The sequence below is a fragment of the Leptonychotes weddellii genome, chromosome 4 (genome assembly GCF_054177405.1).
Source record: "Leptonychotes weddellii isolate Sample4059 chromosome 4, ASM5417740v2, whole genome shotgun sequence".
Taxonomy (NCBI): Eukaryota; Metazoa; Chordata; class Mammalia; order Carnivora; family Phocidae; genus Leptonychotes; species Leptonychotes weddellii.
Genome location: NC_138372.1, coordinates 164,191,839 through 164,209,370, shown reverse-complemented (window position 1 = coordinate 164,209,370; position 17,532 = coordinate 164,191,839). Strand labels below are relative to the sequence as shown.

Here is a 17,532-nt window from a genome sequence, read left to right as displayed (position 1 = left end):
GAATAGCAGGGGAGGGAGAGTGAGCCTTGGGCACTCCCATTTGGCTGGTGGGTAGCTCCAAGGGGAAAGGCAGGAAGATCAACGAGAAGCCAGAACCTAGAAGAACCAGGAATGAGAGTTGGATATTGCCTTTATTCAGTAAACCATGGGGGGCTGGTGGCCCTGAGTAGTCTCAGGGTGTGAAGGGCAGAGTGGTACTCCAGAGAGGGTGACGATGTCCATGCATCAGGGTGGGCTATGTCGACGTGGTTGAGCATCCACATTAGAGGCAGAGTACCTGAGCTCAAGCCCAGATCCATAACTTCTTATCTGGGTGTCCTTGATGTTTTTCCATGCCTGGCTGAGTTTTAGTTTACTCATCTCTGAAATGGGTCTGAGAATAATTGCTAACTGATAAGATTACGGAGAGGATTGAGTTTGCAAAGTCCTTGGAGGCATTAGAGGCCCTGGCCCATACTCTGTAAATACCAATTATGATTTGTATTCCTAGGCATGGGGGAACCAGACCCCAGTATCTACCATCTAGAGGGAGAGAGGAGACATGAACACACAACAGGAAAAGACTCAACTGAATGTGCTCAGGGCTCCGAGTGAGGCTGGAGGGAGGAGCCCGCCCCTCCTGACATGGGGCCTTTGACCAGAACTGATAGGGACACAGGATCCCGAGGAGCAGGTGCCCAGACACTCAGCAGGGACTCCTCACTCCTGCACAGCTGTCCACCTGGCTGAGTCGGGCTGGGCTAGTCCTGCATGCCGATCGTCTCAAAAGTTGGATCCGATTATTTCTGAGATGCCCGTCCAGCATGGGCCACTTCTTTGTGTCATCAGTGACTCTAATCATTAAAAAATCCTGCTCTAATTTGGAAGCTCCCCCATGAAGAGCTACCTGCCCTGGCTGGTGTTCATCGTGAGTGCGCTGGGTACCTGCTGGGCCATCTGAAGTCCTTGGGTGCTGCTCAACATAGATATGAGGGAGAAGTGGCTTTAGTGTCAAAATGTAGGTCATGAGGGCCTTGTGCGTGGGCTGGGAGGCAGGCTTCGGTTTGAGTCAGATTCCACATTAATGACTCATTGTGATGTTGGTTAACCTTTAAGAGGCTCATTTCATCCTCTACCAAATGGGGTAAATTATTGGCCCCATTTGCCTGGTCGGTTTCAAGGATTTACTGTGATGACGTGTGTCAACGTGCCCGGCACCACGTACTGTACGTAGTTGGAACAGAGCAGACGTTTACTTCCTGCTGTTGACGGTGGGGTCCTGGAGAGCCCCGTGGCAGATGACAAACAGAAGCTGGACAGGGCCATCTCTTGTCCTCACCTGTGAGCTGAGTTGAGGACAGCCGCACCCTGCCGTCCGCAGTCTCCCCTCTCCTGGGCCTGCCACCATGCCTGGCGTGCATCATTCATTCACTGAGTCAGCAGAGGCCAGTCGGCTGCCTCCAGTGGCCAGGCACCGGGCTGGGAGCTGGGAGCACAACTCACCAGTGACGTGGGCTCCCGGGCCTCAGAGACTCACCACTGGGTCAGAGGGTAGAGGAATGAGCCGGTGGCCCACGTGGAAACCTCTGCAGGAGCAGAGCGGGTGTGGGGGTTGCAGCCAAGTGGGGGCGCCTGGAGGACATGGCTGCCACCTCCGATGAGCCCGGGGCCAGGCAGGGTGGCGGCAGCAGGACCAAGGCTTGAGCTAACATGGCCCAGCCGGGAGATGGCAAGTCCTAAAGACCAGAAGCCCGTGTGGACCAGCCCAGCCTAACCCTGCACTTGATGCTGGACCTCTGGGTGGGCCCTAGTGTATGCTCACCTAACCGATCAGGACAGAGGTCAGAAGGTTAAGAAACTTGCCCAAAGTCAACAGCTAGTAAGGGGCGAGGCTAGGAGTGAAAAGTGGGCTGTCTGACTTGGGGACTCGCCCTCCAGCTTTTTTCTCCATGTTTCAGCTGGAGCCTTGGGAACGTGGGGCATGGGGCTGGGAGCGATGGCCCCAGGGCAGGGGGGCAGGGACACCTGATGGTGGGAGCTAGGATCATGCTCAGCCCGGAAGAGAGGAAGGAGGAGAGGAAAGGATGGGTGGGGAGAAGGAAGGAAAGAATGCTGCTATTTAATGCCTTCACGGTATTCTTTTATATCTACAGCCTGTTTCCACCACAGGAGTCATGAAATCATCCAGCGCTTGGTGCTCCCTTTGCACAGTTCGTGGGGAGCCTTTGCTCATGGCAAATGCTGTGCAGCATTGCTTTATTTTTGCATCCCCCCACTGAATTACGGCAAACACAGCGGGTAACATAGCCCTGGGGCTGTTTGATGGGGCAGGGCAGGGGGCTGGGTCTCTAAAGTCCTTTCCTAGGGAGCAAATGCTGAGCTTGGGGGTGCCTGCTTCTCTGAGCCAGGTGGGGTGCTCAAGTGATTCGTTCCTTGGTTCTGATGACTCCCCCCTGGCTGTTTTACTTGGATATTTCTTGATCCACATTGTGTTTTGTGCCAAGAGCAGTGAAAGTTTGGGCTGGGAGACAGTGAGCTCCTGCCTTCCTGCTTTACTGTGTGTGATAACGACCCACCACGTGCCAGGTACCACACTAGGCAGCTTGCCACGCATCTCTGCGCTCAGTCTTGCCATCCGCCTGTGTCTTCAGAAGATGGGACGCCTGGTACTTCTCTACTGCTTGTTCCATGCCAGGGGGTGTGGATGTTCTTACCGATTTTCACAGCGAGGCCAGTAAGGTGCTATCATTAGAGTTTTCTTGATGGAGAATATTAGCACGGAGAGGGGAAGAAACTTGCTCAAGGTCACACAGGAAGTAGCAGAGCCAGAATTTGAGCTCAAGCAAGACCAGCACTCATAACCGAAGAACCCTGTGCCAAGGCTTCTCGCCCTTTCACAGCGGAGGAGACAGACTCGGTAAGGAACCCACCTTGGGTGACATTTGAGGCCAGAAAGTGCTGTGTGGGACTTGAACCCAGTGGGAGTGTCCCGTTTCCTCAGCTGCTTTCTGTACTCCCAGTGGCATGCGGCCTCCCCCCTTACCTTCCAGCCCTGATACCAGAAAGGCAGAGCAGGAACACGGTGTGGGGGCTGAGGTCAAAATTCGGGGGGACAGGGAAGAGGAGATTTAGAGGCAAGAGAGCAAGGTCTCCTCCACAGAGCAACAGCCCAGGAACCGTATAGCTGTGGGACAAGATCAAGTGTAAGCAGGAGCCCCAGGGGCCACCTGAGGTCAGACACGGAGTTGAGACAGGGACCAGCCAAGGGGGGGCCTGTGACATGTGGGGCTGGCCTGACCCTGGAAGACCCCTGGCCCTAGAGCCCCCAAGCGCCCCCGCAGCCAGTCTTGTCTGCCCTCAGCCCTAACGCCAACCTGCATCCGGGCAGGCTCTGTCTCCTTCTGTGGTGTGGGCTCGCCTCCATCTGTCAGCGTAGGCAAGACACACCTGGGTCTAACCCCGCTGCTTAGAACTTGTATAACTTTGGAAAGTTATATCACTTACCAATTGCGCTAATGGGGATAGAGAATTGTCACGGGGCATGAAGAGCTTCCCGGGACAAGGGTCTGCATCCATCCTTGGCACAGTCCCAGGAGGCATGGGTGTTCCCACCCCATCACGGGGACGAGGATGCCTCTGGGAATGTATAAAATAGCCCCAGAGGTAGGGAGATGAGATGACGTGTGTGATGTGCTCAGCAGAGTGTCTGCGGTGGAGGGACAGACGGCTCTGGCCCCTTGGGACAGTGCTTGGTGAGGGGGCGTGGCCCCCAGCGTGGCCCGGCCGCAGCAAGTCTGAGCCACTTTAGCTGCACTGAGTCTTGCATTTTTGAGGAGATGGTGACTCATTCTATAACCTGAATCTACGGGGCCAATTTAGCAAATTAATTTTTCTTGTAATGATTTAAAATTCATTAGCTGTTGTCACTGATGATTTTCCCATTGTTCTTCAGCTCCATGTTTCAAGGCTGGAGAAAAAAGCCTGTTTGATTAGGAATCCATCTCCCCCGCAACCCCTTGTAAAATTTCAAAGTGAACTGTCCATCTTGTCCTTGGATGAGACCCAGGCTTGCATCAGTCTCCCCTTGCGGTAATAGTTTTAAGTTGGAGCAGGAAGTCTTTGGGAATCAATTAAGTAGACGAATACTTTGCTGGAGAAAAAAAAAAAAAAAAAAAGGCGTGCTGAAGGGGGACTTAATTTACCATGTATCATAAAATTTTCTAAGTAAATTATTTTCGAGTCAGCTCAGCCCTTCTCTTAGCCATGACAGGGACACGTTTGCGTTTGGTTTTAAAAATTCTAATCTATCACTGTCACTGTTCCTGCTGCAATTTAAGGCTTGGGTGGTTTGTGGTAGATAACAGTTGTTAGGCTTCCTACAGGCTAAGAAGACAGTGACGGTTTGGTATATTAACTATCACAAAGCAGACAAAAGGGAAAAGGAAGGTCTGTGTAGACAGGAGAAGGACGTGTCAGGCCAGAGTCGCCCGTGGTGTCTGCTGCCTCCCCCTGCGCTCAGCCCTGGCCCTGCTGTTCTGCAGGGCTCTTGGGACTGTCCCAGAACCAGACCTGTGGCTGACAGAGCGATGTCCCTGCAGCTACGCCACCCCCGCGGGGCTCACGATGGATCAGGAGAAACTAATCAGCGCCAGCGGTAAAGCCACCTGTGATGGGCGCTTAGGTCACATGTGTCCTACCCAGGTACCTGGATGGAAATTGGCCTTGAAACACAGGTTCTGCAGGCCTTGGAAGGAAGCGAGGTTGCCGCCTGGTTTCTGTCCCTTGCAGGTCGCAGCATGTCAACTGTGATGGTCGGTAGCATCTGGGGGGGTCTCTGTAAACCTATCGGCTGGCACCGTGTGAAGAGGAAGCGTGGATATGCGTGCAGCAACTGAATCTCGGCTGTGTCTGAGGTCAGGATTCTGGGTTGGAGTCACGGGTTCACCACGAACCGGTGGGGGCATCCCATGGTCCCCTTGACCCTTGGTTCTTTTCATCTCTGACTTGGAGATCGTAGTAGCACGCTCCTCATCCAGCCCTGGGGAGGCTTCCGTGAGGTGGAGCGCGCCCATTTCCTGGCACACACAAGCGTCCAGCCCGGCTTAACTCCTGCCGCCCTTAATGATGGCTGTCCTCATCTGCATTCCATTATAACCCTGTTGCGTGCATGGTGCCAGGTAGCTGGAGGGTGGACTTCTGCCAGAGGGGCCCCAGAGGCTGGGAGAGTCCAGGGGAGACTCCCTGGTTTGCAGGGCTCAAGAGGGACAGCGAGAGCTACGTGGATGCAAGGCCCAGGGTTCCAAAGCTGAAGGGACTGGAGGGGGACAGTCAGGCACCCTCATTTTACAGATGAGCAAACTGAGGCCCCGAGAGGGAAAGGGACTCCTCCAAGTGCACAGGGCAGGGGAGCTGCCGTGCTCCATTGCCGAGGGTACATCCCGAGGAGGCCGGAGGTTCCCACTGCACTTCGGGGGAAGGCTCGTCTCCGCTCGCTCGGTCCCCTGACAGCAGCCTATGCTCTGCTGCCTCGGACCTCGCCATCCAGACCTTTTGTCAGAGGCGGGCAGGAGAGACGCCTGGGGCTGGGCCAGTGCGAAGGCACTGCTGCAGGACCAGCCCCTCCCACCGGGGGGGCCCTGGGGGGGCAGCCCTCAGTGACAAGGGGACAGTGGGCATTGCCACACTCCTGCCAGCTCAGTCCTCTCTCCGCTGTGATCCGGACACGGGGTCCCCATGCCGGGAGCCCCGACGGCCAGTGGAAGGAAGAAGCCCTTGGCGTGGACACCGCAGAGCTGGAAGTCTGGTCCGGGCCCACCCAAGACCTTGGAATAGGTCCTGCAGTGTCATGTTTCTTTGTGGCAAACGAAGCTTCTCTGGGATATTTGCAAACCTAAAGCCGCTTGCTCCCTCATCTCTTCCTCGGGCCCATGCCTGGCCTTCCTTGGTAAGTCTCTGCGTCGGGGAGGTTAGTAGTGAGCTCTCAGGGTAGGGGGGGTAAGAAATGGGAATGACACATAACGCCCTGCTGGAGGACAGGCACACGTCACCATCCTGGCCCACGAGCCATTTCCTGGGGTGGCGGCAGATGGTGGAGTGAGAGGGCCTCAGCCTCCCCCCTGCACAGCAACAGTGACTTGGTAGCCATCCGCGGACAGAGTGCCGTTGTGGGAGTCTTGGGACCCAGGCAGGAGGTTGTGAACCCGGGTGGAGCCCCAGACCTGCTTTGGAAGGGCAGGTCAGTGCTCTGTGTGGGCCCGCTGATGGTGGTGTGGCCTCAGCTGCAGACCCAACGCAGCCCCGTGCCCTGTGGACTCAGCTCCAGCTCCCCTTTTCAGTGCTCTTCCATCAGTGCTGTTGGCCAAGGGACCTGGGAGGAGTCACACCAGTTGGTGTCCCTGGTAACGGGCCCGCCAACCGTGGACCTGACCGGGACCAGCTCCAGCCCTGCTCGCCTGGGGTCTCCTCAGCCCAGGGACCCCGCAGGAACCATGGCTGCCCATCCTCTGGTAACAGGCCTACAGCTGGGACCTCAGCGCAGACCAGGCCACAGCCCTGCACCCCAGCTGCACCCCAGCCCCATGCTCCAGGCACTAGGCAGGAGAGGCCAGGCCGGGAAGCCTGGAAGGGTATCTTCTCCTTCAGATGCGCACACACCGACAGAAGGCCGCAAAGGTCCCAAAGAATCAGGCCAGCACAGTGCCACCAAAGCACTGATAAAGCTCCAACAACTGACTTTAAAGGAACGGAGATTCGTGAACCATTTGACAGTGAATCCAGAATAATCATCTTAAAGAAGTGCAGTACTGGAACTCTTTGTGTGGTTGAAATTGTGTGGTTTGAGTGCAGGGCACAGGGTGAGTTTCTATGCTGAGCACCGTGCAAACTGTCCAGTGCCGGGGATGTGTGTGGGGGTGGTGATCACGTCCAGCTGCAGTTCCTTCCACGCACACAGGGCACCAGACTCGAGGCAGAAAGTTGCAAAGGCCGCGGTGTGCACACTCACCACTCTCTGTTCCGTTCAGTTCAGCCGTGTTTATTCTGCTCTCAGGAGGAACAAGGGTGAGACTTGCACAAACCGCAGACCTCCCACCAAATGCCAGGTGTCAGCGAGGGAGGGACTTGAGGGCACCCAGCTCCCAGAAAGACACGGCCTGTTCCCCCCCACAATTTAAAAAAAAAGCAAGAACAGTCTCTGTCCCTTGGAAACACATTTGTAAAAATACATCAATAAGATTAAAAGATTCAGGACACCTTTATATGTATGCAGCGCATACACTGAAGATCAGAACGTCTGCTGGATCCGAAGATGTCTGTAAACATCTGTCCTAGGCTGCGGGGGCCCCACCTCCTTCCAGGTAGCTTCCTGTGGTAACTAAAAAGATCAAATGTCAGGGGCGCCTGGGTGGCTCAGTCGGTTAAGCGACTGCCTTCGGCTCAGGTCATGATCCTGGAGTCCCTGGATCGAGTCCCGCATCGGACTCCCTGCTCGGCGGGGAGTCTGCTTCTCCCTCTGACCCTCCCCGCTCTCATGTGCTCTCTCTCTCTCTCAAATAAATAAATAAAATCTTTAAAAAAAAAAAAAAAAAAGATCAGATGTCAGCAATAAAGTATCTCAAGGGATGACAGTACCTTTTTAAAAGGCTTACAATGGGCCAAATGACAGTTGCATATGTAATTACACGTCCGCTATATAATTACAAGTTACAGTTACAGCTACAATTGTACAAATGCTGGAAGCTGGTACTCTGGGCACACCACCTGAGAACAGTGGCGCTTCGAGGGCCACTGAGCACTTTGGGGGTTCTGATGAAAGCCACAGACCCCCCCCACAGACTCAGTGCAGTTGTGGGGGGCTCACGAGTCCCCATTTAAGAGAGCCTTTGATCAAATTTAACCTCCTCCATTTTCAGGATGCAGTGCTCAAGACGGAGCAGTTAGGCTTGGCCAGTGTGACCCATGAGGTGTAGCAGGGTGGGGCTGGGAGCTGCACAGCCAAGGCCGAGGTAGCGTCCTCCCACCTCTCCCCCTCGTTGACTGCAGATGAGAAGAGTAATAGTCAAGGGGTGTCTGTTGAACAGCTAGGAAAACCCTCCACGGGCCAGATAGAAAGCATGCAGGACGGAGCTTCTCCCTTGTAGGGTGTTTGGGAGACCAAGGTTTGGGACGGCTGGAGAATTCGGTACAAGACTGAGCAGAATCCCGAGCTGTCAGGAAGGGGCGCAGACTCCAGGTGCGGTGGGAGGTCAAGGACGAGAGGGCTGAGCCCCTCGTGCTGAGGGGACTGGCCTCCCCAGGGAGAGGGGCGGGTCTGTCCTGTGTGTGCCCAGCGCCTCGCGCCCGGCGACTCCTCCCGCGGGGCCTCCTGGGGATTGAGGAGCACCTTGCTGCTCCCCCTTAAACCAGTGCTCCTCTCTTTTTGCCAAAGAGAAGTTTGTCTTTACCAGTGGGTGCCCCCTGCCTCTGGCCCTCCGGTTTGCCTTTGCCATCTGGAGGCCTCGTCAGTGAGATGGGTGTGTGAAGAAATGGGGAAGGACTTGACCAGAGAGGCTAGACTGAGCCACGTGTTGTCCCCAGGAGAAGGGGGGTGGGAAGGCCCCAGACAGAGGGGAGGCGCAAGTGTGGGTGTTTGGCTCTGGCGCCCCTGTGGGCCACAGGGACCCAGGAGAGGGGGGAAGTGGGGTTGTGGGAAGTGTGTCTGTGGAGGAGTCCTTCCTGAAAGATGAGTGAAGGCCTTTGGCTCCTGCTTGGTTACAAAGTAGGTGGAATGAGCCGCGTGCGCAGGTCTCTTTGCAGAGGCTGGCCCCGAGGCCCCAGCTGGGGTTGGCTCGCAGAGACCCCCGCCTGGGGTGGGCAGAGGGAACTGGAGATAACTCTGGGTCTTTGACATCAAGCCCATGGGTGTGGACTCACGTGCCGAAACATTTTCCCCCAAGTTTGGTTTTCCTTTCAGGAAGGATGCTCAGAAGGAGCAGGAGGGGCCCTCTGCCTGGATGTAGGCCGCGCTAGGCTGATTCCTGGCGGGGATTTCGTGCAGGACCACGGGGGAGGGGGGGTGACAGGTGCAACTCAGCAGAGGCCAAGCGTGTGAATCTCTGGGGACAATGACAAGTTGTTGCTCCCAAAGCCCTGGTCGTCTGGCCGAGAGTGGTCTGGGTGTGTTTGCAGACAGTTCTGGGGGACAGAGAGCCGAGGGTGGGCTGGGCCAGGCTGGCCGGGGCGCTGCACGGCTCCTCCTTGTCGGCCTCATGAGGAACCTCTGGGCACAGCCCTGAACACCCCGTTCCCAAGCATGCCCAAAGCACAGGGATCCTTGGTGGGTAACGGTCTCCTCCTCAGCAGCCTCCTGGGATCGCCACATGCCTCTGGTTCTCCTGCAGGAGCAGAACAAGAGGTGAGTGGGTCAAGTCGATCCTCACGGCGAGTCTTGTGAGTCCTGGGAGCCGTGCGTGTTGTGATGAAGGGTGGCAGGGACAACCAGCGTCTTCTGAGGGCCGGCCCCGTCAGGCCTGCATGCGGTACCTCCTAATCCCCGCAGGTAACCTGTGGCCACCCACTTCATAGATGTGGATCATGGCTCTGGGAGGCACACACAGTGTTGCAGGGGATGGGGCGGCTGGGCGGGCGGGGGTTCGAGCCCATGCGTGCCCGGCCCCAGAGCCCCGCCCTGTGCAGCGTTCCTGCACACTGCGTGCTGTGCATCATCTCAGTTGTGCCGAAGCCTGTGGAATCTCGTTGTCACCTGTAAGTGCAGGGCCCGCGGAGTCGGCATGGGTCCAAGAGTAGGTTTTAACTACAGTTACCTGAGAAATGGCGCTGTGGCGGTCACTCGCCAGCAGGGGGAGCTAGGAGCCCCCTGACAACCCAAGCTGCAGACCCAGGCTGGGTGCCGTCGGGTGGGCAGTGGGTGTGGAGGACTCGTGGGCTGCCCTAGAGAGCAGACACCGGTGGCCCTTCTCTGCTTCTCGGACGGCTCCGGTTCACCCTGTAGCCTGAGGAGGTGGGAGACAACAGACCTCAGACTCAGGCGCACCAGTGTTCGTGCCTCGGCTTGACGAGCTGTGGGCTCCGGGACACGTGCCTTTGCAGTTCCCAGCTTCCGCTACTTTTATCTGATAAATGGGGATGATGAGACTCGTGTCCATGGCCATTGTGCAGGTGGAGTAGGTCTGTTACCTGTCTGGTGCCTCACCGGACTCGGAACAGGTGCTTCTCAGTCCGTCCTGTGCGTGACTGGAGCTCAGCCTGGTAGGATGGATGGAGCTTTGAGTAGGGAGCCAGAGGCCTTGGGCCCTTCCCCATCTTTGTCACACACTGTCCAAATTCTCTTTTTGTTGTCTGGGCCTCAGTTTCCCTAGCATAAGGCCAGGGGTCGGCCTGGCTGACCTGAGGTCACACCCAGCTCTCAGGCACTCTGGCCCACGCCTGGGGAAAGAAGGTGTCAGCTGTGTGTGGACGGGCCTGACATCGGGGTGGGGCGTGGAGTGAGGCTCCGTGCTCTCGGGCAAGTTCCTTAGCCCCCCTGAGCTTCAGCGAGCTCCTCCGTAAGTGGGAATATTATTACCCAGCTGCAGGGTTAAGTGCAAGCATTAAGGATGGCAATATTCTAAAACTTGTCATCTGGTATCCTTGGCACAGAGCGTGCACTCAATATTTGATAGCCGTTGTTAACTCTGTTTGCTCTAGGATGGTATTTTGGTTTGTCTGGCCCTTGGAGGATTCTTGATGGAATCATGGGCTTCTGCAGCTCTGTGGGACTTGGCAAACGTTTCTTGCAAAGAGCCAGACAGATATTTTAGGACTTTTGGGCCATACGGTCTGTTGGAACTATTCAGCTCTGCTGTCGTAACCTGAAAGCAGACACAGACAGTACGCAAACCAATAAGCATGGTTGTGTTCCAATAAAACTTTATTTACAAAAAAACAGGTGCTGGGCCAGAGACCATAGTTTACTGACCCCTGTCCTAGATGCCTGGGTCCGCAGAAACTGTTTTATTTTGAGTTCTAGCAACCAAACACCTTTATAATCATGATTTAATTTTCACAAATTTCCTACCATTTTAAAGGGGAATGAACTGGGGTCACTGGTTGAAGATTATAGCCCTTCGTGGAGTTGATGGGCGATGGAAGGGGGTGGTTGTGTCACTCTCTGAGCCTGCCACCGATTCCTGTGTGACCCTGAGGATACCCCTTCTTCTCCCTGGGCCCCGATTTCTTGCTCTGTGTAAGGGGCCTGGGCGTGGAGAGTGTGAGTCATCCTGTTGGCTCCTTTCTGTCCTGATGGGGAAACAACCTTGGTCAGATCAGCTGCTCTGAGAAAAATGAGACATCATAAGGGGGCAGATCCTTTAATGAAATTGCTGGCAAATTAGGAGAATTGAGGAACTGAAAGCAGAGGGTGATGCTGGGGCCAGGGTGCTCCCTGTGGATTAATACAATGCTGCTCTGCTCCCCACTCTCCACTTGGGCCCCCGAGGCTGGGACCCCAGGATCCTTTAGCAGACCCTCCGGTGGGGGGCTCGCACTCTGCCCAGCAGCCATTCCGCACCCCGCCCCCGGCCCCTTCTTACTGCGAGTCACCTTCCTGCTGCTGCCGTGCCTACAACGGATAGATGTTCCTGGGATGGGGCGATCCTAACTAAGTTGGATGATTGTTCTTGAGCTTGTAAAAGCAATGAATGCTTTCTGCCTCAGCCAGGGTGGGGTTCAGTTTGCTTCAGCTGCCCCTCTTGGAGAGGCTGGGGAAATGGCTTCCCCGAATACAGGCTCTCTGTTGCTGTCCCCCTGTCCCTGCCCCCGCCAGCCCCACTCCACCCCCAGCTCCCATCAGAGCGGAATGTGCATTTGGACCCAGGTTCTGGGATTCCATTAAAACCAGGAGTGAGTTCCCCCATGGTCCCGTATCTTTGCCCATCACCGAGGACCTCTGTCTGTCTGGAAGGCTTTCCTGACTGTGGCCCCACATGGCACCTTGTCCCTGTCTGTGACAGCACAAGCTCGGCATGGATATCTCGATGTCCCCTCTGCATGTGCAGGGATTGCTTCCTGCAGGTGAGATGCTCTGTCAGCTTCCCTATGATGTGGATGCAGGAGTCCACTTACCATTTTCTTGTGGAGTCTAGCACATTCCATCCACGCTTTTGTTTTAATGGACCCTATGTTACTCATTCCGCCCTGGGTCCCGGAGGTGCGGAGGTGAACGGGACCCCATCCACCCCTGCCTCAGGCGTCTCCTCGTCTGATACGGCAGAAGACCACCGGGCAATGCCAATGTCAAGTGATAAAGGTGTTGCTGGGGCAGTGGGGATGCTGAGGTCAGGCTTCCTTGAGCTGCTGGGCATTCTGAAGCCCCATCCTTCAAGTTGTCCACACTTTAGCCAGATGCAGGGCACGGCATTTACCACGGCCCAGAGGCCAGAGAGAGCATGGCCCAGGAGACGCAGAGGGAAGGAAGGAATCAACAGGTGCCTGAAGAGGCCAGAAAGAAGTCAAATGAGGCAAGGCACATCGGGAGGGAAGAAAGGAGGAAAATCAGCAGGGACCGAGGGGCTCCATGTCCCTCCAGGAATCAGGAAGCAGTAGGGTGGACTTTGCCTCCCTCCTTCCTTCCCTTCATCCCCCAAAACCTGCTAGCAGCCCCTTCCTTTCCTCAGTCCTGACTGAGGATGTGCCTTTGAGGGGAGCCACAGGGCAGGGCTACCAGAGGGGGACATGATGGATCTCAGTGGCCTTTTCCCAAATGTTTATTAATGTTTAATTTCACAAGCAATCTGTGAGCACATTCTCACTGTAAAGGATCTAGACCTTACAGGTAAAGCTAGAGTTCCCCTTGACCACCTTCTAGAACAGTCCTTGCCTCCTCCCAAGAAGCAACTACTAGGTGGCTTGCTGTATATTATTCATTCATCCACTTAATTAATATTTATGGACGACCTACTACGTGCCCGGCATTATTCTCAGTCTTGGGAATATGGCATCGTGCAAAACTCAGAGTGTGCGTTCTAGTAGCGGGAGTGAGACTGTAAGCGTGCATGCAAATGAAATTAAAATGCATTAGGGGGTGACAAGTGCTCTTTAGAAAGTAAAGTCTGGTAAGGGCAGAGAAGCGGCCTGGGAAGAAGGGTTATTGTGGCCACGGGGGCGGGGGGGGGGGGGCTGGTCAGAGCCCCTCCCCAGGAGGCGGTTCTGCAGGAGGCGGCCTGGAGTGAGGGCAGGAGATGGGGGGACCGGCGCTGGGGGGAGCAGAGCAGGTGTGGCTCTGAGGCCAGGGCAGCAGGAGGCCACGTGGCTGCGCACCCCTAGGGGGACAGACCGGCAGGTATGGGTTTGGAGAGTAGCTGGGGAGAGCACAGAGGGCCTCGCCGGCCACGGAGCACACTTTGTGTCTGGTTCTCAGTGAGCTGGGGAGCTGGCCTGCTAGGAATGAGGGATGGCATGACTTCATTTACGTTTTAAAAGGACTGTTGGCAGCTCTGTGGAAAATGGACCGCTGTCAACGCATTCTTATGCTCTGACGGTATATATCTAGATACGTCACGTGTAAGAACGGATGCGAGATATATACATAAATTTGCATCTTTCTTCTTTTTATGTTTTTAATTTAATTTTTTTGAGCTTAATGAATGGTATTTATTTATTTTTATTATTTATTCATTTATTTGCATCTTTCTTCTTTCTCACATACGAACATCGTTACTCTGCTTGCGTTGCTGTGCAGTGTGCTTTTTCACATCCATGTTTCTTGGAAAACTGGAAAACTTTTGACATCACACATTTGGACCCATGTCATTCTTAAGCTGGTGTATAGCCTTTTGTGGTATGGCTCCTTAGAGTTTATGGCGCCATTTCCCCTACTGATGGGTAGTGGGTTGCCCCTCTATTTTTCCCCTCTGAGCCCTGGGTCTCTGCAGGCAGAGCTTGCCTGTAGGGCTCAGTGGGAGACGGCACTGAATTGGCTCGTTCTGTCCATTCTTGCCCGTTCCCGGACCAGTGATGATTTTTGGGTGCTGATGCAGGGTACCCAGGCAGCCGCACGCACCCGACCCAGTGTTCTTTCCCCGAAGAAACGCTGGAGTCAGGCCCAGTCCAAGAGTGGATGCTCGTTCTGGGGTTGACTTGGGGAATCGCCGTGGACAACAGGAAGGGCCTCCGCAATCTCCCACCCAAGGAGCCGGGCCAGGGAGGCGTGTCTGCCCGGGGTCACCCGTGAGTTAGGGCTGAAGCAGTCAGGGGGCCCCGTCTCTACTGCTTCCTGCTCACAGCCCCGTCAGCAGCTCCAACCTGAGTGAGTGCGCGAGGCAGGGCCTCGTGGGACCCCTGGGATCCGTCCCCTTGAGCCCTTCCAGGTGGCACTTCTCTGCCCTTCGACAGTTGTCACACGTGCACAAGCTGATCAGAATCCTCAAGGGGGTTGTGTTAACTTTTTATCACAGCCATCACAAAGTGCTACGAGCTCAGCGGCCTACGCCCCACGAATGTATTGTCTTCCGGTTCTGTAGAGGGGAAGTCCAACCCAGGTCTCTGTGGGCAAGATGAAGGTGTCAGCAGGCTCTCTTCCCTCTGGAAACACTACTGTGGCTCCATGCTGGAATCTTCTAGATCCTGGAGGGGAGAATCTATTTCCTGCTCACTTGGGTTCTTGGCAGAATTCAGGTCCTTGTGGGCCCCCCCATTTCCGTGCTGGCTGTACAGTGCAGGACATTCCCAGCTCCCACAGGCCGGCCACGGGTCTTCTCACGGCCCTTCGCCTTTCCCAAAGCCAGCAGGGGTGAGCTGAGTCCTTCTCACACCGCCAGTCTCTCCTCCTTCCATCTCTTCTCTTCCCAGAGCGGCGGGGGTGTGGAGGCCACGGGGGAACAGTGTGGTTCAGGACCCACCCCACGGACAAGGGCAGGATCCTGGCTGGCCTGGTCAGTGCGGGCCCTCTGGTCTGCTGTTGTCTCCCCGGTGGTCCCAAGGGCCCCCAGGGTAGTCGTTCTAGACGTGCTTGTCCATTGGTAGACACATGGCTTCGATCTGACCTCTGGGCCCTGTGCACATCTGGCTCGCCCACACCCTGCTCAATGGGGCACCACACACCAGCTAAGTGACCGAGAGGACACCAGAGAGGTTTGTGTGCCGCCGTTTTAGCTGTGCCAGCCACGGGGACCCACATCTGCAACCCACACAACACGCATACACCACACACAGATACACACCATACATGGGCACCCCCCATGCTTACCACACGTTTCACATGCACGCCATACACACCATAGAGCACACACACCACAGATACACATCACACCCAGACGCACGCCGTACCCACCACACACACACCACACCACACCACAGACAGATGCACACCACACACACCACACACACACACACGACACACACACACCCCCATACCCCATCATGTACACAACCCGAGCAAGGGAGAACGCTGCTTATTTCCTGAGGACTGTCTCGCCGCATCCGATGGCTTGTTAATTGACTCTGGCTGCAGGCCTGTTTATCATCTTTCCCCAGTGCTTGGGCACCAAATGAAGACAGATTCCAGGAAGCTTTGAAATGTTCCCAACCCAGAAGCCTCAGACTCACATGCTTTGAAGATTAGAACAAGTTTTAATTCTCCTTTCCCCACCCTGGCTTCTTAATTATTTTTGAAATCTTCCTCTAAAAATGCTCTGCGCCCTGTGATTTTAAAAGCAATATGGGCTCACTCATTCAACTCTAACTACGTGCCAGGATGTGATAAGCAATTCACCTCTACAACCTCCCTGGGTCCTGATAACAGCCCACAAAGGGAGGAGGCCAGCATCATTTTAATCCCCATTTCATAGATGAGAACATGAGGCCTCAGATCTGAGTAGTTGGTGTGGCCAGCGGTGAATCCGGGCTGCTCAGCCCCAGAGCTCAAGTTTGTAAAGCTCATGCAATCGTGCCTCTGATAAATGGTGGGTAATCTGGAAAGCATAGAAGGGAGCAAAGAAGAAAATACAAACTTCTAGAGAATTAAACTGTTTGCATTTTGGTGGATTTATTTTCAATGTATTTATGTAAGTATAAACGTATTTTATTTTCTAAGACAGGGTTACGTTCTCTAAATGTTCTGTGTGCAGCTCTTTCCCATGAAACTGCTCCTTTCCAGAGACTTAACACCGAGGGAGGAGGGTAGAGGAAACTGAAGGGCAGAGGGTGTGTCTTTGTGTCCGTGAAGCAGGTGAGCTGAGGGACGCTTGCAGCTAGTGGCGGGGTGGCCTTTCTGTTCTGGGACCGGGAGGAACACTGCAGTTTTCTGGCCTCGGATGGCGTGGTGCAAATCCTACCCCTGCCCCCGGCTCCTGGGCAGTTCCTGGGGCAGAGACGCTGCAGGCTGTCCAGGCCCCCATCTGTGAACCAGGGCTGGGGACAACCGCACAGCCCAGGTGTGCGGACTGGCTGAGGGTGGATGTGAGGGCCTGGCCCAGTGCCCGTCGCAGTGGCCCCCAGCACAGAGTATATTCGGGAACACCAGAAGCGACATGTGCCCATGTCCGGGCTTGTCCTGTGTGTCGGCAGGCAGTGCCGTTCTTCCAGATGATGAGCCGGGGCACGTGGATTCTGCTGGGGGGAGGGGTTCTTCATTCACATCACATTCAGCCTGTCAGCAGACCCTTTGCTCACATCAGTAGAAGCTTCCAGAGCCCGGCTCCTTCATACCTTCACAGCTACCGGCCAGGTCCAAGCACCATTATGGCCAGATGTTCTGCTAACCCCTGACCAGCTTCCCTGTTCCTGTTTGTTCCCCTTACGGTCCTTCTCCACCCAGCAGCCAGAAGGGCCTGTGACAACACATCAGGTCGGGGACCCCCGCTGCTCAAGACCACCCAGTGCTTCCCTCCCCATCCGAGCAGCGCGGCCCGTGTGCTGCCTCATCTGGCCCACGACCTCTCAGACCTCATCTCCCGCCACCCTCCTCCCCCAGCCTCCCAGCCTCCCAGCCTCCCAGCCTTCTGCGGCGTGCTCCCACATCAGGGCACTGTGCTGGCCCAGCCTTCTTCTGGAGCATTCTTGACCCAAAAGCCACAGGGCCTACTCTTTCCTTTCTCAGGCCTTTGCTACAGGGTGTCTCTGCCGACCCTGCAGCAAATGGCAACAGCCTCCATGACATTCCCGGCTTCAACCTTTTCCTGCCTCAGGCAGTGTTGGCGACATCTAGATCTGTGTCCGCCGTCTATACCTGTCCCTACACCCACACCATCTATTGTCATACACCGCCCCCCCCAACACACACACACAGGCACGGAAGCTCAGGAGGCCAGGGGCCAGGTTTCGCTCACTGTTCTAACCCCAGCACCCGACGCACTGCCCGACAGATCGTAGGCGCTCCATAAATAGCTACTGAATGAAAAAATGAGCCATCGGGAGGCAAATGGGGAAAGGACAGCGATGCCTTGAAATAATTGCATGCGGTCAGGTGCCGTGCCGTGTGACGTTTGCTGTCACCCCTGATGTCTCATGCCCTCTTCAGTAACACCCACTTGTCACCCCTGCCCCGCACCCTGGGTTTTATTCCCTGTGGGCTGGGTTGAG

At 55.5% G+C, this 17,532-nt stretch overlaps 1 protein-coding gene across 1 annotated transcript in view; it reads left to right on the top strand.

Moving 5' to 3' along the window:
* ZFAT (zinc finger and AT-hook domain containing) overlaps positions 1-7,139 on the top strand; it is a 180,864-nt gene extending 173,725 nt beyond the window's left edge. Inside the window, exons 18-19 of the mRNA XM_081817145.1 lie at positions 491-5,923; positions 6,315-7,139. The gene's annotated coding sequence lies outside the window, so the exon portion shown is untranslated. The remainder of the gene's footprint in view (positions 1-490; positions 5,924-6,314) is intronic.
* Positions 7,140-17,532: the final 10,393 nt, after the last annotated feature.